At 37.4% G+C, this 23,858-nt stretch overlaps 1 protein-coding gene across 8 annotated transcripts in view; it reads right to left on the reverse strand.

Moving 5' to 3' along the window:
* The window catches only part of ldb2a (LIM domain binding 2a), a 94,835-nt gene that overhangs the window by 46,303 nt on the left and 24,674 nt on the right, over positions 1-23,858 (reverse strand). The window lies entirely within an intron of this gene.

Below are 23,858 nucleotides of genomic sequence, written 5' to 3' on the forward strand. Positions count from 1 at the left end.
CCAGCACTAGCACCAGCCCAGAACTACTTGCGTTGGTGGAAAGGGTGTATGTGTGGCTTCTTGAAAAACCAACACACTAATGCTTAGTCCTCATTCTATACTGTCAAATGTAGCCCCCCCTTTTGAACATTTATTTCTACTTGGAGTGGTTAATATGAATATGAATAAGAATTAATAATTTATTTTATAACTTTTGATTTTGGGCTATATAAATAAAATTTACTTTGCACATTATTGGCATTTGACTTCACAAGTAACTCAGTACTTAAAGAAAATGATAAGTATCTCCACTGTGAATTAAAGCACCCAAAACTTTAAGGACTGAAAAAAGACAATGTCCCGACCCTAGCTGGTCTTCATCAGGCAAATTGCCAACATGACAAAGGACAAGTTGCATCCTGTTGACGTCAGTCAAGTGATCAACTAAAAAAAATTGAAATTAAAAAACGACCCTCCTGATACTTTATCAAGATATTACACAATATTTGAATATTTATATATCTGATCAGAAACAACGTTAAGGGGAGACTGCACAGTTACAGGATGAGCAGCCACATCAGTGTTTCACTGTAACAAATCAAAACACTATTGGACACTTAAGAGGACATGTTTACAAAAAAGACTTGATATCAAAAATCTGTGTTTTTAGAAAATAAATCCAGAAAGCGTCATGGTGGGGTTTTTTTTGTTATTATGATGTCATGTCACATCAATTCATGCCATGCTAAATGAAGAACAAATATAAACATTTTGGGATCACTGGCAGAAGCTAATGTGTAGACTGTACTGTACAGCATATGTTTTCCCAGTGGACTGGCTTGATTCTTAACACTTCTGCTCTACATTTTTACATTTTAAGACATTCAGCTCTCTGCCCAAGTGATTCCCAAGTGGTACAAATGACTGAGCAGGGATTTAGTGTCTCTCTCAAGAATAATCTCTTTCTTTCCAATTACTGATTGGTCTCTGTAACCTCCTCCACCTCATAACCTATACATAAGGTTAGGCTAAAGCAAACAGATTATGGGACCGGAAAAACTGAGTAGATCAACAGAATCAGATAGGTAATATTGATTTTTTTTTTCAGCCTGTGACGTGTGTACAAACCAGTGCTTGCTTACATCTACAGTATGTTTTATAATCAATAAGCTAAGCTAAAAATACTATTAAAGTCGATTATTACCCCTAGGTGTGAGCTACTGTTGATAATCAGTGAGAGGAGAAATGCATGGATGAAAACCAAGCTGACATATTGATCTATGAGTTTAATCGATTGTTGAGGAGAGCCTACACTATTTGGCAAACAAATGTCTGTCTTCATAGACTCATATCTAAATACCCATCATGAGCTACCATTACTGGGTCAACGGGGAGGGGTATTAGAGCATTGGCAAACTGATTAAGTCAACTCAAGTTAAATGTTTGTCAAGCCTCACAACAGAGCAAACAGGATTGTCGCAAAGTGCTTCACAGAGGACACGAGCAGAGATGTAAACAAAAAGTAACAACATGCTCACGATTTTTAAAGGATAGGTCCAGATTTTTTTTCATTGACACAGATTATTAATTAATTCTGTCCATACTGGCATTTTTTTTACTCCACTGTAAAAGATCCACAATCCTTGTTCTTTCCAAAAATGCAAACCAAAGTTAAGCTGTAACTAAAGTTTAAGCAGTTGGAGTTAAAAAGGGGATTTATGCGTTAAGGAGTTACAGCTATGGAGCGTATGCAGGTAGCCGCTGTAGCTGACAAGGGCCTTCTCAAGAATGTAACTACATGCTGCTTGCGTTTTAACCTATACGTTTTCAATGCCGGTAGAGACTGTTGATAGTGAAGCCTCAATGATCCTGTCTTTTTCAGAAACACACATCAACCAAAGACATCACTACAAATTATCTGCTTACCGCAATCCCCGTTCTCTATCATAGTGAATGAAATAATGTGAACACAACGATCACACAGTCTCATATTCAGTAATGAAATAAAGAAAACCTTCCCACTGTCACTCTATATCAGTTGAACCCCACCTGGTGGTTGGGACTCCAACATAACAATATAACAAGGGCTCTCATAACATAAATCTGAGGGGTCACAAGATGATTAACAGAAAAGGAAAAGCAAGAAAAAACATGTATCTGCAACACAGAATTGTGACATCTTGGGCTTTTACAAAAATGCTTTTGCTTTTTTGTGAATTACTGAATATTCCTTGCTGAGCCGTGGCAAAGAGAGATACAGTACGTCCTGATAGTTGCATGGTTTGTTGCCAGGACAAAACACCAACAAAAACTTACACAGGACTACCAGGACGAAGATACCCACTTCATTTTGCTGACTCAGACTGCACGATCATTTTAGCCTTGGCTGAATTTAAGAATTATTTTTTGCAAAGAACTGTAGCTTTTGTCCTCCATCTTTTAAGATGTACAGTATGGAGAAGAGGAATGATTACAGCAACCACAAACTCTTTGAATGTGCATATGGCTATGTGAGTATTGCATTAAGTCTGAAATCTAAACTAGGGTTGGGCCGATGAACGATGCCATCATCTATTGCTGACAGCCATCGGCCACTGAGCCCTCGGCCATCGTGATTTAACCCCCCCCCGGCGAGTAAAATGTCGTTACTAAAAGTGCACTAAAAGCATCGCAAGTAAAAAGCTAATAAGAGTAGTTTATCACTATGACTACTATTCTAGTAAATATATATTTTCGAATCATATGATCTGCTTAATGTGACTTAAGCACGGTGTTAACCGTTCCTGCTAACCACCTTCACTTTTACCTAGCAGCTGTGAAGCAAGACACGGGAACGTCTTAGGAGCTGCAGTGTTTCTTCATGGGCAAACTGTAACCTACACTGTACATTTACTGCCACTAGAGAACTTCACTGCTAACCTTTCCCTCTGCTCCGATCGCCAACACCTGTCTGCTTTGAGCGCAGTCACCGTCACTCTCTCTCACTCGCCCACACACTTACTACGCACTGCCCTGTTCCTTAAAGGAACGCTACTCTTATAACACATAAGGAGGAAAACTAAAGAAAGACCGGATGAGTATGTGAGGATGGGCTGTGAATGGGCTCAAATGCTGACAATGTTGTCATTGTCCATCCCAAAGTTTCACTATGGACATCGTCAGACGCCAGTTTGGTAGACATCGCACAACCCTAATCTGAACATATTCTTTAAGATATCAGACCAAAGCCAGTGTGAGTTTACATATTGGCAACAAAACTACATACTGTATACAGTACATCTAGTGTCCCAAAACAGTGGAGAAAGGGTTAAAAACACCCAGCATATATTCTAGAGGCACACTTACACATAGACATACTGGGGCCTGCACACAAAAGTCTACACACAGGCATGCATTCACACACTCGCTCAAACACACACTAGAATCACTGCCCAGAACATGAAATATTCATCAGTCATAAAACTTTAATTCTCTCTCTCTCTCTCTCTCTCTCTCTCTCTCTCTCGCTCTCTCTCTATTTACTGTCATTTTGGGGGCTGCTATATTCTATTTTGTGAGGTAAACACTTCCTCCACTGCCCCTGCAACGAAAACAATAATAGATTTCATTAAAAACCCCTTTTGCACAATTGTCCAAATGCATGAGCCAAAGCACATCATTAAGATGCTGCTACATTTCAGATGGAGGAAACCACTGTTCACATAGTTCAAAATTACATTTCAAAAAGGAAAGCTGCTGGGTGGCAAAGAGAGGAACGGTTCGTGTTTAATATTGTGATGCTGAGTTTTAGAGGTCCCCTGTTATCGAAGTTATTGACACTCAAACAAAGTATAATCATACCAATGCCTTAGCATAGTTTATAAAAAAGAAAAGAAAATCAGTAGCATGTATACTTTTATGTTGTATTATCACACTCCAGCAGTGACTTTAGGTTAAATTTCAAGACCACCAACATTTTAACATCCAAAAGGCAGGACTACAGTGGATCAAATAAAGAGAAAAAATGTTTGTGTCCCTTACATGATCGTATATGAAGTGGAAATTACTTGGTGAATCATTAAGTAAACCCTAGCATACATTTTCTTAAGCTTCTATCTTATACAGCATGTTTTTTTTATAGCATGTTCTAGTGTCCAAATTGTCAGTTACACATAATGCCTGTGTATTGCAAAGGTCCCAATAAAGATCAGAATCAGCTTTATTGCCAAGACAATGAATTTGCTTTGGTATTTTGGTGCAACAATAAACACAGTAGTAATATAGAGAAAGATAAAGCAAGTACTTCAGGTCAAGAATCATAGATATAAAATTTTATATTAAATAATATTAAACAATATTAAGAAAATAATAAAGAATATGTACTATATAACTGTTATTTAAATGACAGTTTGTGCAGGGTTTGCGCAAAATATTTCCATTTGAATGTGCAAAAGTTTACAGTGTGAGCATACTGTACTATAAGGGGTGGGTATGAGAGTCAGTGTCAGTGGGGATCCAAGGCCTTGTTGATGAGGCCAGCTGCAGACGGAAAGATCAAGACTCTTCTTAAATCTCTAATCTCTTGTAATATTTATACAACTTCAATCTGCTGCTACCTGCCAATTTGCACTATTGTATACTGTATATTCAATGTGCAATGTATGTACCTTTGCTGTACTTTGGGAGAAGCCAAAGATCAATTTCCACTGAGGTGGACAATAAAGTCAATCTAATCTAAAAGTCAGTCATGTAAATGAGTCCAATCTTCAGTCATGATGCCAAATCATGTCAGAAATTAGCCTAAAAGTCATGAAGAAAATAGACTTCCTAGAAGTGATAAGTGTGCCTATAAGTGCCTAAACAGAAATATAAAACGGAAATCCTGTTTAGTTGCGGATAACATAGGGGAAAAAAGTAATGTGTTGTTGGTGAACATTTTGTAGATACAGTAGAATGAAAATGACCATTCTGCGACTTTACATAGATGTTCATTAAAATGTTTCTTTATTATGTTGATGAAAAACCTAATTCTGGCAGCATTGCATTTCTTTCAATACAGGTTTGCTGTTGCAAATTAGTAGTAGTATATAAACCAAATTTTTATGAGTTGTTTGATTCAAATATCCGAAAAGATACTAGGATGCAAAGAGTAAGAAAACAGCAGCTTTGTGTTATTTAGAATTTCAACTGCCATGCAACTCTCTCAATACTTGTAATGTGGATATGTATATGCTGTTGGACAGATCTCCTTCATTTTGAGTTCACTGGCTAAAAAATACAGTTAGATAATGTGACTTCTGCACTAAGAAATGCCATACAGCTGTAACACGGTGGACCAGCCTTTTCTCCCTATTCTTATAACAGCTAACAAGCAGAGGGCTGAGTGCACCACTGGAAAAATTGGACAGTAAACAGTCTTCTCTGTGCAGATAACAATGCTGCAAAATGTCACATACATTATTATGTGACTTCAGCATCACAGTCGCCACTTCCAAGATGGACCTTATGTCTTTCACAGCTCTTCAAAACGTAGAACGGCAATAAAATAAGATGATACGATGAAAAAATTATAAATGGGACTCAAATTATTATTTTGAGTATTTGAGTTTAAAAACTAAACAACAGTGTCTTATAAATACACAGAAACTACAATGTATTATCTACTAATCAAACCTCGCAGTACATTTTCCAGGTTATGAGGGGAGGAAATAATCAAACAAAACCCAAGAGAAGCACTTTCAACACCAGCCGAATACTGCTGGTAATTCACAGAGGAAGAAAACCAAGATACTGTATGTCTTTGTCTCGTTTTCTCAACATCTGCAGACCAGTTTCAGCTGAACGGACCTCTATCATTTTGACTTTCCCAGCAGAAATCTGGGAGGGAGAGGAAGAGAGAGATAAGGACGAAAGTGTAACAAGAGAGAAAGAAAAACAGCAAAGCAGAAAGACAGAAAGAGAGAGAGAGAGAGAGAGACACATCTCCAGTCACCCTCATCCAACCTCACGCCACGCGTGGATGGTGACTGTTTGGGCAGAGAGAGAAGCAGGAGGGAAAATAGAGGATGGGGAAGCGGTGTGGGGAGAGTCGGAAGTGTTGGGGATGGAGGGGGGTATGTCCCCCCTGAGGCCAGCCCTCATTCCCTCTTCACCTCCATCCATAATTCAACAGGGGCTGTCCCCCCCAGCCGCACCGACCCCCCCGGGTGCAGATCCTCCGGGAAGACACAAGACGCAGAGGAGGAAGAGACAAAGACACCCCAACACCACCACCACCACCACACCAACCACTACACACACACACTGCAAATAGTGGACCAAATAGTGTAACATTGAAAAAAATGCCAGAACTCAGTGGTGAGATGAATAATTTCTCCAAGTCAAACTCCAGTCAAACATATTGTGAAGGACAAAAGTGGAATATTGTCCCATACTGCATGCCGGCATGACATGAGTGCTCAACCAAATGCCAAATACTTGATCGCGGGACATAGAGTGAATTAACTGCTCACACAAACAAACACACACACACACGCAATCTGAGCGTGACTCAGACTCCTGGTGAGCCAGAATCAATGGTAATGAGTATCGCTTGGCGCTATTTGGCCTCTGATAATCGAGCTCTGATCTAAAAGAGGCAGCGATACCTGCTAGGCTCTCAGCAGCTCACCTGAGGGAGGGGCAGGTTATGGTTAGATGGGGAGGCCACAATGTTTAGAAACCACTGGTTTTGTACTTTTTAAATGAATCAATTCTACCCACTGGGATTCAACTACTAGACTTAAATAGAAAAGGTTACAGTCTTAGTCATCTGGACACTGTCATTCTCAATTGCTGGTCACAATTGAGAATGACTTCCGGATGGGAGCCGAAACGTCTTGATTCTAAAAACAGTGTCCAGATGACTACGACTGAAACCTTTTCTATGATAGAACACTCCTGGACGAATGAGGACTACACTGTCTTACTAGACTTAAAAAATAACCAAAACACTTGTTTAAGGTAAAAGGGGCCTTTAAAAACCCTTCAAATGAAACAATCTGAGAAGCAAAAATTACTTCCCCTACTGGTGATGAGGGGTCATAAGTAGACACTGCCTCATTTTAAAGGGTCACAAGTCAAAACGGTTGGGAACCACTATCACAGTACCTCCTGTATTGGCACTAAATATTGCCAGTGCATGTAAGGTGCTAATTATTAGTGCAAATCAGTTATACACTGCAAATGGTACATTTACTGCATTTATATAACTTTTCTAAACAAAGCTATTTACAATTAGTTTCTCATTCGCCCACTCACACAAATACTCACACATCAACACCAGCAAGCTACCATGCAAGGTGCTGGTCTAATCATCAGGAGCAATTTGGTGTTCAGCAACTTGCTGAAGGAGGTGCTGGTGATCAAACCATCAACCCTGCGATTAATGAACAGCTCTACCTAGCTCTTACTCTACCTGCTGAGCCACAGCCGCCCCGTTAGTTGCATAAGAATGCAATTCATTGTTACAGTATTTTTAGTTAGAATACAGCACGAGGTACTCGCTAAAATACATAAGTATTGCAAGAATTGGTAATTCAAGCAAAAATCTTGTAATTTTTGTGCCATTTATTGTCAAAAGGATATATACAAAACAATGAGCCACCAAGATGATAGGATGTGCATGTGTGATTGTGGAAAGACGGGTTGAAAAAGTGCCACATAAACATTTAATACCTTAAGTAAAGCGGTGCAGTCCCTTTCAAAAACTATGGAAACGGATGGGTCTCTACCACACTGTATTATAAATATGGATCTCTCCATGTGTCAATAACGTGCGTGCACTGTATGTGTTTTTGTACATATGGCATCACTTTTTCTACTGCCTCTTTGTATTTGAGACCGAGTGTGCCCTCTCTCTGTGATTTTATGTGTGTGTGTTTGTGTGTGTTTGTGCATGTTTGCAGATGCATATGTGTATGCTTACAACCATTTTTTTCACTGCCTCACTGTGCTTGTGTGTTGTGTATCAGTATGAGCTTACTCTCGCTTTCACTGTGTGTATGTACAGTATATGCACATGCCAGTGTGTGTGTGTGTGTGTGTGGTATATATACAATACACTGCACGTTTTCCAGGTGAAATTCTTCTTCTGCTCTCTAGTGTAATGTTATTCATTTTTGATAAAACTCTCTCTCTCTGAGCCCATCTTGTTGACCTTTCTGGAATGTTCTACTGTTAAAAGCTCGTGTTGCACTTCACTCTTGATTTTTTCATGAACTGCATGTTTGTCAAACATGCACAAATTCCATTTCAGCAAAACAAACTGCAGATGTGTCGGGTTAAGAGACCTCATGGGAAACTTTCACAGGATACTTTAAATATACTTTCATGTTTATTCCATTTATTACAAAATGTAGGTTCACAACGATTTGTAAACAAAATCTAAATAGTCTTAGTGAACACTGCAACACTGCTCTTTAAAAGGGAACAGGATTTAATTTCCCCCCAAATAAGCACATTACATTACACAGAATCTCAAGTTGTATGTTTTGTATGTACAAAATATTTCTTAAGAAAATAAAAATCTAGCCATTAGTTCCCCCCTCTCCACCATGTAAACACAATATGTTTCAAACCTTTTTGAAGCAACAAAACAAGAAAATCAGTAGAAGTGTGGTGTGGTGCACATTTGCAAATTTTTCTAAAATTCTTGCTTACTGCAAACTGCATAATGACTGATTTACCATCTAACTGCCATTAAACTTTACATGTTAAAATACACATACATACTGTACATATACAACCATTAGCAGGTAACATAGACAAGCAAAATGGTGGAGCAAAATGAGGACCGAAAGAAGGAGTTTGCGGGAGAGACAGAAGAATAGGGAGAGTAGGAAGAAGAGGGTAAAGAAGAGATGAAGGAGGACAATGTGGAAGATGAAGGAAGGTGGGAAGGAATGATGAGGATACAAAAGGAAGAATGATTTGGGGGATAAACTAGCAGAGGAGGAAAAGAGAAGTTGAAAAGAGAATAGAGAGCAAGAAGAAAAGGAGAGAGAATAAGAAGAAGAAAAGAGAGGAGGAGAATGTGGGAGAGAAAAAGATGGAGAAAAGATGATGAAGGAGGGATAGAGGGAGAAGAGGATGGAAGCAGAGGAGGGCTGTTTGCGACATCTATTGTTTCTCAAACTAGAAGGGGAAGCTGGTTTTGTTTTGCTCCGGGACACACAGAGTGTTGAGAAACAGGAAGCCAGGGGACCTGCCCATCCTCTCGGACAGCTGGTGCCCTCCGATAGCTGTTCCCCCCTTCCTGTTAGCTTCATACAATAGTTCCCACCCTGATCCAGGCCAACCTGGAAACCAACCTGACTGACTACTCGGCACTGTTTTGCACTGTTCATGTTGTAGTTCTAACAAGGACCAGACTTCCCGGGACTCTCTCTCAGCACTTTATTTGCTTATTGCATTATATTGGTATCAGTGTACATGTCAAACTAGCTTTGAGGTAATTTAGGAACAGTGTCACCATTACATAGTTTGTCTATCAGAGTGCCGACAAGTAGATTTTTCAACTATAAAATATTCTGGTCATTATGTATCTTCCTCACAATTAGTAAAAAAAAAAATAATAATAAATAAACGTTTGTTATGAAGTTTATGTTATGTATTTTTATCAAATTTTTTAAAATCCCAAATATCGATATCAGTATCAAACCTCAAAAATCCAGTATCTGTCAGGATATAGTACATGCCTCAATAACTTTTCTTTTAATTAATAGATTTATGCATGAAAAGAAATACAACTTTAGCACCAGCATAAAAATATCAATATAATAATATTAATTATTATTATAATATGTTCACTTTACACTTATTTAAAGTCACAAATTTAAAAAACAAAAAAAAATTAAAAATTAAACAAAACAGAGCAAATTGAAAACCATACAGTTCATAGAATAAAACGAGCACTATACGTCCTGTTAAACACAGAACATTACCTTTTATAGGTAAGCATATGAATTCTACATTTCAACATAGTCAGCGACACATTAGGAAGTGTAGGAAATAGTGCTGACTGATGAATTGTCATCGCGATATGAATATGCGATAAACACATCGCAAAAGACTGCCTGAAACACGATGAATAAGAAAAATAATTTAGGGATGGATACGGAAACCTGGTATTAAACAGAGATATTATTGAGTTTATATAGTGACTTTGCTGTAGTAAACTTTACTGTTGCTGCTCTAGAAACAAAATATTCAATTGTAATTCTGTTCTGAATTTAAAGACAACCAGGGTGACATATTAACTGTATAGCTAATATGCACACTTCAATATTTGTGTATTTATCGCAAGTCATATCGTCACCACAATATTGCATATTTTCCTAATTTTGTGAAGGCCTAGTACATATCAGAACATATCAGAAGTATTAACATGTACCCATTAAGATAAAAGTATCTGCTTAATCCACCTAGCATTTACAATAATTTATAATATCCTATTCATAACTTAGTACAACAACATCGTACCACTACAATCAGACAGCCATGTTATATATTTGCATATGCAATCAACTTCCAATATGCCCACATAGATGATGTGCTTCATCAACTTAAAGGCTGGCTTTAGACATCCAGTTTCAGTTTGGAGACTGACATATTATCACATTCCTGATGATGACCCTATAAAAAAGCATGCCTATTGTATTTCAAGATATGTTTTCTAATTACCACTCTTACTTTTTGTTCACTGAGCAGCTCATTTGTTTTAAATTCTGAACTCTACACTTACTGTAAAGAAAAGTTTTTAGCCATTAGTCATGTGTTATAAAAAAAAAAGTCTAGAACACTTAATAGGGTATTTTTTATGGTAGATTATGGGTCCTCCCTCCTGGCAGCGGCTAAACGTCATAGCTCACTGCTTCATTGTCATGCCCATAATCCCAATAAGGAAAGGACCTTTCGGATGTTATTGCTATAGAAACTAGGTCGGGTTCAAGTCCCTTTCAGATAGATGTAGAACCGGAGAAACTTAACATGTTTTCCAAAATTAGAATATTCATCTCATTCCAACAGTTTATTCCACTATTGCTTAAAAACTGTGAAGTCTTTACTTTAAAAGTTAAATTATTTGTCCTTCACGTCCTTTATTTTCTCTGTTTTGATAGAAAGCACTGAATAAACAAAACTGATTCGGTGCAAGTGAAGTAATGGCACACAAGAAAATAGTAATGGCACACAGTAATATTTTTAAGGAGAGAGACTCCTCTGTTTTGTTTTGTTAAAAATGAATTGCAGGTACCTCCAAATGTGCTTTACTTTCATGCCAGCAGGCTTTTTGTACAAGAGTAGGCGTCAATTATTTCACATATTGGATATTGTTTTAGAACCGAAAGGCTACGATTCCTGGCAGCCTCAGAAGAACCCCATTATGTCATTAAAAGGCTTATCTCTTTCTTCTCTGGTCAAACAGTCCAACAAAACCACTGCTCACGTCTGCTGCTGTATATTTTCATCAGACTCTCAGAGAAAATGCACACTGTGCTCACACCCACAGATTCACACATACTGCATTAAAAAGTCGTCAGGAGAATAACAGAAATCAAAACTGGATTCACATCAATTTGAGCCTCTATTATTGATTGACATGACTGCAAAAGGTTGATTAAAAGAAGAGAATAATAAGGTTATAGAGTTTCCCCCTTGTATCATTCTGCCGTTGTCTCTTGCTCAGTTTACTGTGATTCTGATTCCTAATAATTGTAATTGCATTGGATTTTCAGTTACACCACTAATTTAAAAGGCTAAAAAAGTTACAGTATATCACAGTGTAATATTCAAAAATTGTTTTCTACTTAGCACAGAGTCAGAGCTCTACTTGCAGCTGGTATGTTTTCATAAACTCTACATGCATAAAGGGGAGTGACTAATTTAAAATATGTATTATCAAAAAATGCTTACTGTACTCTAACAAATAAAACAGCAACATACATTTAATTATTGATGATGAATGCACTTAAAACATATGATTGAGACAGTTATATGAAACTCCACAGTGCAATATGTTTGTACAGTTTTCTTGGTTAAACCCTCATACAGTAAAAACTATTCATTTTAATAGTTTTTCGAATTGTTACAGGCAGTAACAAGGAAAAAGGGAGGGGAAAAAATAAACCAAAAGGTTATATGACAGGAACATGTCTCTTTTCTTTTGTCTTGCCAATACATTAATGGGACCTGATAGGGGGTTGTCAGCTACATTCAGACAAGCTGCTACTGCCTCTTGTCATGGGAATCAAGCTACTGCTTCTGATAATTGTTGGTGCCTTTAAAATGAACCAACTTGATCTGCCTCACTCGGAAATTGCCAGGACACTGTAAGAGATTGATTAATAATTTTCAATCCCAGGAATCTAGCATCTATGATGAAATAAACATTATTTTCTACTCTTTGTGAAAAAGGATACGAAGTAGCCACCACCATGTTCACCTTACTCAACTCTAACTCAGACTGGTGGCATCCAATCTGATTGGCTGCACAAACCACACACAGAGAGGAGAGGAGGCCAGTTACAGAGAGGCAAAAATAACAGGCTTATCACTGGGTGAAAAATAGACAGAAATAGTAAAACTCTGACTTAATCAACTGGCCAAACTCAATATCTTAATTGTCATCAGGCAAACATTGAAGTCAGGAACCGTATAAAATAACAGAAAACAACCTGCAATTAGATTTTTAAATTGATTCCCTCAATAATTATTTAATAACACTACATTCGTACTTTTTTATAAAGTTTTAATGACCAATTTAACAAATGGCAAACAAACAAACTGACTTAGTAAAGTAAAACAGGTCAAAATAGAGGGCTGCAATGGGATAGGGATCTCACATGTCCTGCTGGACCCAACACCAATGTTGTGGATATTTTTACTATTATACGTGTGGAGCAGGATCATCATCAGAGGATGAGCACATGAAGATATATGAAAATAGGAGAGGTTAGTTGTATTAGTTTTAACTATGCATGTAAATGCACAGTTTTAAAGTAAACCCAGCCAAAGTCAGAATGGTTGCTTGACTTTCTATTTCTGATTACAGTTATGCTTTTTAGTAATTAAAGGATTGTAGTGTTGTAGACATGAAGGTCTAAAATCAGAAAATGTAAGTTATGTGAATATTCTTTATTTTTTTTACTTTTTGTAGTATAATTTTAAAATATGCACTGTATTCTGGATTATATGTACTTGTGGTATCCTGTAAAACCATCCGGCTGGGCATATTTGTATGCATTACAAAATAATAACAAAGTCATCATCATCATCATTGACATTATTAATGTCCTTAGGATTACAGTACCAAATAAAGTTTCAGTTTAGTTTGCCTCTCTTTCTTTATTTATCTGTACTAGGTTACATACTGTACATTTTCTTTAAACATCAATACCATTAAATGAACTTGCCATCTCCAATTCAAATCAGATCTGTAAATAGTAACAGTAACACTGCCGCTCTGATGTCTGCCCTTCCAGCTTCTTGTTTATACGGGTTTCTATTGGAAACTACATATACTCAGAGAAACAGGGAAATTATCCTTTACTTTTTTATCCACTTTTATTTCTTAATGTCTCAAACTGAAGCTGTTTTTTGGGGTTTTTTTAAAAAAAATTTTTACATTTAAAGGCATGTATTAAGGTTTATTTTCAGTTCATATCTTCCAAAGGTGGATTATTAAATAGTTGAGTAACTGTTATAGAATTTCTTTAGATTCAGAGAAAAACTATAAGGGCTACATGCGTCTTATTTTCCCCACAGGATGGAGTAGACAGGATTTCAGAAGAAAGTATTGTTGAAAGCGGGAGTGTTCAGACAGGAGTGGGATCATGGATCTGCAGGCGGTAATGGTCGGACTGAGTGGACCTCTGGTCAAAACTTACTGACGGAGACAGAGAAAGACTTTTTTATGTTACTGCAGAATGAAATGACCACGTCAGACTGTCACACAGCCTCGTCAAAACCCGTGTGCTGTGAGCTTCACAAAGCTGGTATTTAGAGTTTGTATCCAAGGTCAAGTAGCATAACACAGCGTTAGAGACAAGACTTCAAGATCACGAAGCAATGGGTAAAAGTTATTAATTTATTTAAAAGCAGCTTCATGAACACCAGAATAAAGTCAAACACCCTGCACTACCTCACCATTCAGCATCTCTAAACACTTTTGAAACTTTTCGGGTTTCTACATACACCAATAAAAGAACTCAAGACTTTCCTCCTTAAAGAAAGGTCCAATGTTTTACTCCATACATTGAGAATTAAATGACAGCAATCTACAGAGAATGAAGTAGTGCTGTAAAAGTTTGTTGACTAACTGATTAGTTGATCCGACAGAAAATAATCAACAACAATTCAGCAATTTCATAGTAAACTGAATATCTTTGGGTTTTGGGATTGATGGTCAGAAAAAACAAACCATTTGAAATCATCACCTTTGGCTCTGGGAAGTTGTAATGAGGATTTTTCACAGTTTTTCCCCATTTTATAGACTAAAAAGTTAATCAATTAATGTAAAAAATAATTAATAATAAAAATACAACATTAGGCTAAAGCTATCATGAAGGAATGAATTAGCCCTACTCCATATTAGATGTTTGTTATTCAGATACTGCAGACCACTTTGCATTATTTTGCCTGCTCACATACATTAAATAGATTTCTACAGCTTCCCAGTGCTTTTCTTATGACTCATTGTTTGTTTCTCTGAAAGTTTAGCTGTCATTCAGTCCTCTTTCCTACTCTCTGCATTTCTCTCTTCATCATTATCTCTTTACAGTTAAACACACAGAAGCTTGATTAGCACATTGTCAACTGTCAGAAATATGAAAATACCACAAGCGTAGTTTACAACAGATGGCAGTGTCGAACTATCCAGAAACAGACCACACAGTAAAATGTTATGGCTCCATATTTTGGTTAATTTTCTCTAGCTCCTCTCTTTCTCTCTCCCTCTGTCTCTCTTTGTGGCCGATGCAGCGCTGTGGTTCCCAGGCTCAGCTCGACTGTCAATCAGCAGCAGCCTACATCTCAGCGCTGCAGCTGAGCCAGGGCCGCATCATCCGTCTGCCAATCATTGCTCTACATCTTCAATCCATCCTATCCATCTCTCTGTAAAGCAGCTTCGCACACCGCCGCCCCTCCTCCTTTCAAAACAACCCCCTCCACAGAAGCATTGAGATCCCTCTTTAACTCTCAAATCAACACACACACACATTCACTTGCACATTCACACACAAATGCTCGCCATCACTCGAACAGACAAAACACACTCACAATAAGATATAGATACGGAGGCATAGATACACACATGTGAACACACACACAAACAGACAGGCAGGCCGACACTGCACCACTCCCATACCTTCATTTGGGACTCCACCTATCCTTCTCTTCATTCCACCACCACCCAATTCAATAATACAGCCCCCCTCCAACAAGCCCTTCCCAATCCTCCGCTGTCAATCTTTTATTCAACAGAAAGGGAGTCAGATCACAGCACTAGACTTATCCTCCCATCTCAGACCTCCTTCCAGGTTCTTTCACAGAGTATGGTATTAACTCTGTCAGTAAACATAATTCAGATTATGTTTAGGGCCAAGATATAATGTGTTGGGCTGGGCTGAGACTTGCTGGTAATCATCAAGATATGTACTGTAGAGGTCTTGAGAGGCCTCAGAGTGCAGATTAACATAATTATAAAATCATATACAAAGGACACATTGGATATCAATAACATTACGATGCCTGTAGGAATTAACTAAAAATGAAAATAAACTTTATTACATGGCTTTGTTCTGTTGAAGACTAGTTTTATTGTTTCAGAACTGGATTAGCTGCATTAATGTTTTTTTTTTTCAAATTAATATGAAGTCAAATGACATGTAATACATGTGATATTTAAGAGGTCATCTGTACTGATGAAATACATTTTTGTGCAACCCTGCAGCTCTATGCAGTTTTTTAGCTTCTTTTAGTGCATTGTTTTCATTCTACGCCACATTTATTGTTTGGTTCAGTCAACAGCAGGCAGCTGTTTTCACCCAGCAAGCTCTGATAAACCCACTGCACGCGATCTGCCCGCACCAATCAGCAGACAGACACAGTTAGCAACTAGCATTTAGCAGCTAAAGAGCCAGATGTTTTTCTTAGGTATTTAGTGGAGATCAAAACAGAGCTAAAAGGGCAGTAAATACTGGACTGATTCCTCAGGTGTCTAGATATATGGCTCCAGAGGGATGATAATGTTGCTCTGTGTTTGCTGAATGCGTATGTAGGCAATATTTTGTGAACACATGATGGGGGAAGGGGATGAGGCGATAATATGAAAGGACTACAGTTTTATGTCTGCAGCTTGCAAATTCTTTTTGTTTGGAATAAAAACATTTGAATCAATATGTTGTGTAAAATGATGGCCTTTTATAAAATGGGACTGTGTACAGGGAGCTGGTAATTACTGCAGAGTATACCCCTGATGTGAAACAGCACCTTATGTCTTCTGCTGAATACAAGACTGAAGCAATTCAATTCAAAATGTCATATGTGTATTATTGGACTAAAATCTGGTAAAGTAATGTTTTACTGCATAAATAAGAAGGATATTTTTCAATACAACCAGACTAAACTATAACTTGCTAAAACTGTTGATTATTATGTTATTGGCATGTGTAAGACTGGCTGAAGAAAAGATGCAAACATATAAACACCATCACATTTCCAACTGGACAGAATGTGTTGAACTTCCCAGTTTACATTCATAGCACCATGTGAGTTCCTTGTTAAGCTTACTTCACGGCAGAGGTAGTTAAAGCTGTTTCCCTGTGTTTTCGTCCTCCTCATTATGTCCTCATGCTTGCTTAAAGATTATTAGCTGTGGTCATTTTATCGCTGCAATTATTGCGTGCTGCAATGCAAGAATAACTAGATGAATTGTAAATGTGTTGTGAATAGCTTTCGCAGTTTGCCCTGAATCAGCCCACTAAACACGCAGAGTTTTCCCTCTCTTGTTTGAACTACTTCTAAAATGAGCCTTGCTCTTTGATTGCATCATGGAGAGGAGCTTTCATCAGATGCCTCAAAGATTGCAGAGCCAGAAAAGCTACTGGGGCGAATGTTGAGGCCATGGCAATTGGGGGTATAATTAGATAGAGTTTCTGAATATTTGGTGTAGAAAACAATAATTGGCCTGTACCAATGGAGAATTGTTTTACACACATACAGGGGTACACAAATATGCACCAAAACACTCTCCCTCTGAAGATGAAACAGGAAGACAACAAGTGCACATTAAAAATATAAACTTTTATCAAAGCAATATACTGTCATAGCAATACAAGGCTTTAATAAGTTTTATTTCCAAAGACGCTATAAAATATTATGACATATTGGAGACTACAAATTCTCACTTCTCACATTTAGTGCACTTCAGATCTTTGCGAGAACAAGGCGAGGCAAGAACTAATGCAATCTGTCTGGATAAGCTGCTTATGTCGCCTTCTGACATGCTTATTGTTACTGATACATGTAGATTACAATTAGACACAACAGACAATCTGGTGAAGTTTGCTTTTCATTGTGACACAGGATGGGAAATTATTCAGACAGCAGCCACATGCTCTGGCTCTTAAGACTGTCAAATCTCTGCCCTTTCACCAAACTGTCGTTTGAAGGTTTTCTATCGCTGGTAGAACAGCAAAATTACAACATAAATTTGGGGATATACCAAGTGGTCTGCAATATCTGAATAACAAACATCTAAATACAGAGTAAGGCTACTTTCATTCTTCACAATAGCTTTAGTCTGAGGCTGCAACTACTGTTTAATTTTTGTTATTAATCTTCTCTTTATATTTTTCCATTAATTGATACATTTTTTAGTATAAAAATGGGAAAAATGCCCATCACCACTTCCCAGAGCCAAAAGTTTTGCCTTCAAATTGCTTGTTTTGCCCAACCAACAGTCCAAACTCAAAGATATTGGTTTACAATGATTTTGAACATAGAAAAGCAACAAAGTCCTCCCATCTGAGAAGGTGGAATCAGTGAGTGATGATGATTATTAATCAGTTCTTAATTCAGTGACAAATTTTCTGTTGAAAACAAATTGTTTAATCTACCAATTGTTTCAGGACTACATGATATACAGTCTAAAGTCACAGTGAGGTGGATATATCATGGTCTAAGGCAATACTAATGGAGATTAGAGAAACAGGCTTGTGCCCATAAGGTTGCTGGTTTGAATCACACAATCACTAGGAAAATATATTGCAGTGGGAAATACACAAGATCTTCTCTTATCACTTTCAATATTTTGAAATGTTTTCAAAATGTTTTCGATTTCCAAGGGGCGTTATCAACGTGCACACCTACTACCAATCAGAGCAATGAAACGTGTGATGTTGCACTGAACGATGGAAAAATGTAAACCGACTACAGTGTGCAGAGATGAGTTGTGATGGTGTAGCATCAATATGTGTTTTTGGCATCAGTTCATTTAATACTGACGCAATAGTGGATTCAACAGAACGTTCCACATCAGCAGCAGCATCTTGGTTGTTTACAAAAATACCTAAACGGCGCTCCTCTGTACAGTCATCATATCATAATAGATAAACGGTTGTGATTGGCCCAAACAGGGCCAGGTTGGCTGGAAATCTGTCTGAACAGGAGGGGGACCAGACGCATCTGCCAGAGCAAATAAAACATGAGCTTGCAGATTCATCTGGTTCCCAGGCTACATTTTTGCTTGATAAAAGACTTAAATGGTTAATGGATTATCAAAATTGACAAGTTGATGATTAGGATCAGCCCTGGTTATGGGTCAGAAATGATTTCAGAATAAAGAATTAGAGGAAAGAAAAGACAGCGACAGAGGAAAAGAGAGCTCATGGAGGACATAAATGCATTAGCGTTCGTCCTCCAACAATTAACACAGGCATTTCCAATATGATCTATTTCCTCTGAGAAGCCACAATGAACACCAGCTGGAGACGAGTTACAAAACACCTTAATACAGGTCCATGCAATAAAAAAAAAACAGATTAAGTAAATTGGCTTTTCTAATTTTTCCTCCGCTGAACGTTATAAAATTAGAGTGCCATAGACTGGAGTGAAATGATTGTTTCCTTGTAATTATCATATAAGCTACTGTATGACTCAAAAAATATTCAATTTCAACAAGGAATGGAGTTCTTACACTTACAGATTCATACGTTATACAAAGAGTGTCTCTGTAGAATAATATATACATTATGATTCTTTTAGTGAAATATTAAACATTTGAACAAAAATAACCTAAAATAAAATAAGAATCTAAAATAATAACTACAAATCTTTTTACACTACACCACTTTAGCCTTAGGATTCACATACTGCTGCATAATGTTATGACCTTTCGTTTTGCTGTAACTCTTCCAACATGTATGGATGGCCCGTTTAACCACTGGTAACCACTCTCCACCTCCTACACCCTCACATCTCCGATGGTCAGTGTTGCTCTGACCTGCGTGATGATGACTACATATATCTGCGCTTTTCACAGGGCTGCAAGCAAAGATTATTTCAGAGTAAGGCCACTGGCGGTCACATTTACATTTTATATGTTAGGCAGTTAGCTGATGCTCTTGTACAGAGTGACTAACAATGAGTGCAACAGCAGAGCAAGCTTAAATTTCTGGACTAGCAACAGTAAAATCAAAACAAAGGATGCAGGAGTCCAAAGCCCCCTGATAGCAGACTGGACAGAAATTCCAGTGCCACAAGAATGATTCTGTATAATAGAAAAGGTGAAGAAAAAATCTTCAGGGAGGAAAGATAGAGAGAGTTCAGTTCCCTAAAGAACAACATATTCAAATACTGTAACTGTCTAACACCCTAAGATACGTGCTGAGCCACATATTAGTATATTAACATACATTATTCTTCTGTGTGCATTTTGTCACCACTATATTCACGTTGTATAGTCACAGTATAAAACAATCCTTGCAATTTATGGTGTATAATTTTTATATCATATTTAATGCACATTCACCCCGTCTCCTCAACTGACTGGCAGACTTAGCTGCATATAATCCAATTTAAATGCACTAACAAGTTCTAGTTTGCTCAGTTTTTTTCATATTTGAAGAACTGTATTTTATTCGCAGATTGAAGATGTGATTGTGATGTGACACCACTTTAGATATGACTAGACAGTGAAATAAACATTTTAATCTGCTCCTCCTCAAAAAGTCACACTGCATGCGTTTGTATTTCAGCAACAAATATCTCAAACCCAAACACTGCAAAATAAACACTATAAATTGAAACATGTATAAGGTTAAACATACCTTATACATGGGTGTTGGATTTTAAATCTTTTTGCTGATATGCAATTATAAAATGAGTGATTTCATTCATACACTGTCAGTTTGCGGTATTATTAACTTCTAGAGCTGAAACGATTAGCAGATTCATCGACATCAACATAAAATAAATTAGAATTGATAACTGAAATGTTTAAGTAATTCCTTGAAGCAAAAATTCACTGGACTGACTTTCTCATTTGTGAATATGTGCTGGTTTTGTTAGTCTTCTATGAGAGTAAACTGAATATCTAAAAAAAAAAAACAATAAGAAGATGTCAGCTTGGCAAGGATTAATTGAATAATTGAGAAAATAATTGGCAGATTAGTCAATAATAAAAATACATACATACAATACTCATTTAGTTTTTAGATGTAGCTCTATTTACTTCTTTTTTTACATTTACTTTTAAATAAGAGTAGCGTTAGCTGCAACAAAATTAGCATAGTGTGTTGACATAACTTAAAATACAGTATATATCAAAGTAAACCAAAGTGGTTTTAAACCATCACTTGATATAATAACAGAAATACAAGTGGCGCACATGTGCAATAAAAATGTTTTGTTTACCTTTCCTAGTTTTCTCACTTTTTAGATAAAGCCAGCTGGTAAGCTCTATCAACAGCAAATTGAAATGCTAAAATGTGTTGGAGCATGGAGCACAAGAGTCTAAGATCTGTAGTGGACTCTGGATGATATTGTGTCTATGTTTTCATCATTTATGATAAGTTAACCAACAAAAACTTTTAAGTAACCTTGAGCAAGACACTGAAGTCCTCTGAACAATGATTCAGCAGGTAGGAGGACTTTTATTCAGTAGCTGTAGCTAAAATTAACGACATTACTGAGCACTGAGCAGTGGGAAAAATAACTAACTAGAACATACATGACAATCACTTGCTGTATGATGCATTGTACTGTTGTTTTCTATATATAATGCCGCCAATGCGAAGCCTATATAGTCAGCATCATCACTTTCAGAAGGAGTCATTCTTAGTTTTTCTTTTGAGTCAAATCCTTAGCTGGGTACATGAGGGTGGTGGATTTTTCCTGGATGATGTTTTTGTGTGTATTTGTGCATGTTTAACTTAGCGCACCTGAATTTGAATCGAGGAATGCTTGCGACTGACGGTGAGTCATCATCGCCATGGTGTTCAGCCTCCGGTTCCCGGGGGAACAGGGTTACCATCTCTACATCACTGGGGATTTTTATTTTTACATTTGAAAAGCATACCAGGGCCCAGCTCACAACAATCCTCCACTCCCTCTCTCTTCTCTCTCTCTCTCTTCCTCCTCCATGACTGAGCTGAATCATACACACGCACACTAACACACACAAACACAGCAGACGCTACACACATCTGTTCATTTCAGAGCACCACGTCCTTATCTATGTCTGTGTGATATTCAATATGTTTCAGATATCAAAACATGAACCTATGCAGATGAGATGAAGGGGACAATATCACAAACTCAATAACAGCTTCTCTGCTCTGTCATTTGCTGCTGAAGACCACATACTGTAGCTGCAGTGTGGATGTTTCTAACTTGAGTTCTTAGGACACAGAATCAAGTGTCCTAAGAACCTTTGCTGAAACTCAGGCCATCAACCTTTTTAAAAAAAACAAGACTGAACAGGAACCTATGAGAATATAAGAAATCTTCCTACCTGGAAATTTAACTTAAAGCAATAGTTTAACATTTTTGGAAATATGCTTTTTTGCCTGTGCGTTAGGTATGGAGCTAGAGCCCGGGGGCGGTTAACTTAACTTTGCATAAAGACTGGAAACGAGGGGGAAAACAGCTATCCTGGTTCTATCCAAAGTTAAAATGTACGCCTACCAACACCTCTAAAGCTCACTAATTAACATGTTGTATCTTGTTTGTTTAATCCGGAAATCTGGAAAAAAAAAAATGGAATGACCGGAAACAGCTAGCCAGGCTCTCTCCAAAGTTAAAAGATATGCCTACCAACACCTCTTAAGCTTAGTAATTAGCTATTTGTGGATTTGGAGGGAGTTACGTGGTGTAACTATTTCTTGACAAATAGTTTTAACTGCCCAGAACTTCTGTGCAGTGTCATCACTGGTTTCCATGAAGTCATTGTTGTTCACCAAGAAATAGTTACAGCTAATAACGCACCCTAAAACCTCATAATGTTGTTTATACATTTCCAGTCTTTATACTATGCTAAGCTAAGTGCCTCCTGACATGATTTTCCTTACAGGACCAATATGACTTAACTCAATCAGTAGCCTAAAGCACGCTAACAACTCCAGTAGTATAAAGTCCGAAGTGGCAAAAACCACTGGTTCCTATGTTCTTTAACATAGAAACAAAGGAGTCTCCTAGGTAGTCTCATGATACTATAGGTTTGTATTATGGCCATCAGTTTTAATAATTTAAATGTTGTTTCTAAGAAATAATGTTTTATTCTGTTGCTTGGTATAGTAGTTGGCTCTAATTACTAATGTACAAATAAGCCTCAGTCGCTGTTGCTATGGAGATGAAGCCAGACAGAGGTGCAAAACAGAGCTGTAGCAACTGTTTTGTTGTTGCAGTTGGGAACAAATCGCCATATTTGCCAAATTCATCCGAAATGACCCAGAATGTGAAAGTGAACTGATTTAAACTGCTAAATGTTTAATCATGTTTCTATTTAGCTTAAGCTCACTGTTAGTATTGCACTGAATTTTAATGTCTATGATTGGATGTTTCTCACCGAAACACTCCTTGGAGGCTGTAGTTGACTTATGTCTTCAAGTTTTTACGTATACATTTTAGTTTTTACCAAAGAGCCAGACATATTGTAACGCACCCACTCTTCTTTTTTTCCCCGATGATTCAACAAGGAGAGATTCATGTCCATCCAAGCCTTGAAGTGTTCAAACTGCCAGTCACCTAACACTGTCTATGCAGAAAATTAACACGACTTTTACATCTGGAACCCTGGAAGACCGACATGACTCCTCTGACTTCTCAAATAAAACATTTACAATACAGATGTGGTTTCAGGTTTTTCTGCAATCTTCAAGATAAGAAAGGCCAAGATAGTAACACACTGTCATAAAGCACCACCATTATGATCTTGTATAAAAGCAGATGTTTTGTGAAGTGGCTCAATACAGATATACCCAATAATTTGCCTATTTTCAAGACTGTGCTTTTTACATTTATATCGTTATTTAAAAAGCACTGGCCACAATAGTAGCCTGTGATGAAATTTTCAGAAAGAGGTTACCAGTAGTTATGTGTGGTGTTGCACCAATGTTCAGCAATCACAGACAGAGAGAAAACTATTGTCAGAAGAGGGAGAGACAATTTTCTCACTGACAGAGACTCAGTAGGGTACAATGCAGAAATGTTTGACTCACTGGTTCACACATTTTTTTTCTTAGGAGGTGTTAAAAGGCATTTTGGGAAATGTAGGAAATCAATAACTTAACTAAAAGAAGACAAAGCAGGTTGAAGCGTGTTGGAAATACCAAACAACCAACATTTTTTTCACATTTCATTAC

Source organism: Siniperca chuatsi, linkage group LG8, assembly GCF_020085105.1.
Source record: "Siniperca chuatsi isolate FFG_IHB_CAS linkage group LG8, ASM2008510v1, whole genome shotgun sequence".
Taxonomy (NCBI): Eukaryota; Metazoa; Chordata; class Actinopteri; order Centrarchiformes; family Sinipercidae; genus Siniperca; species Siniperca chuatsi.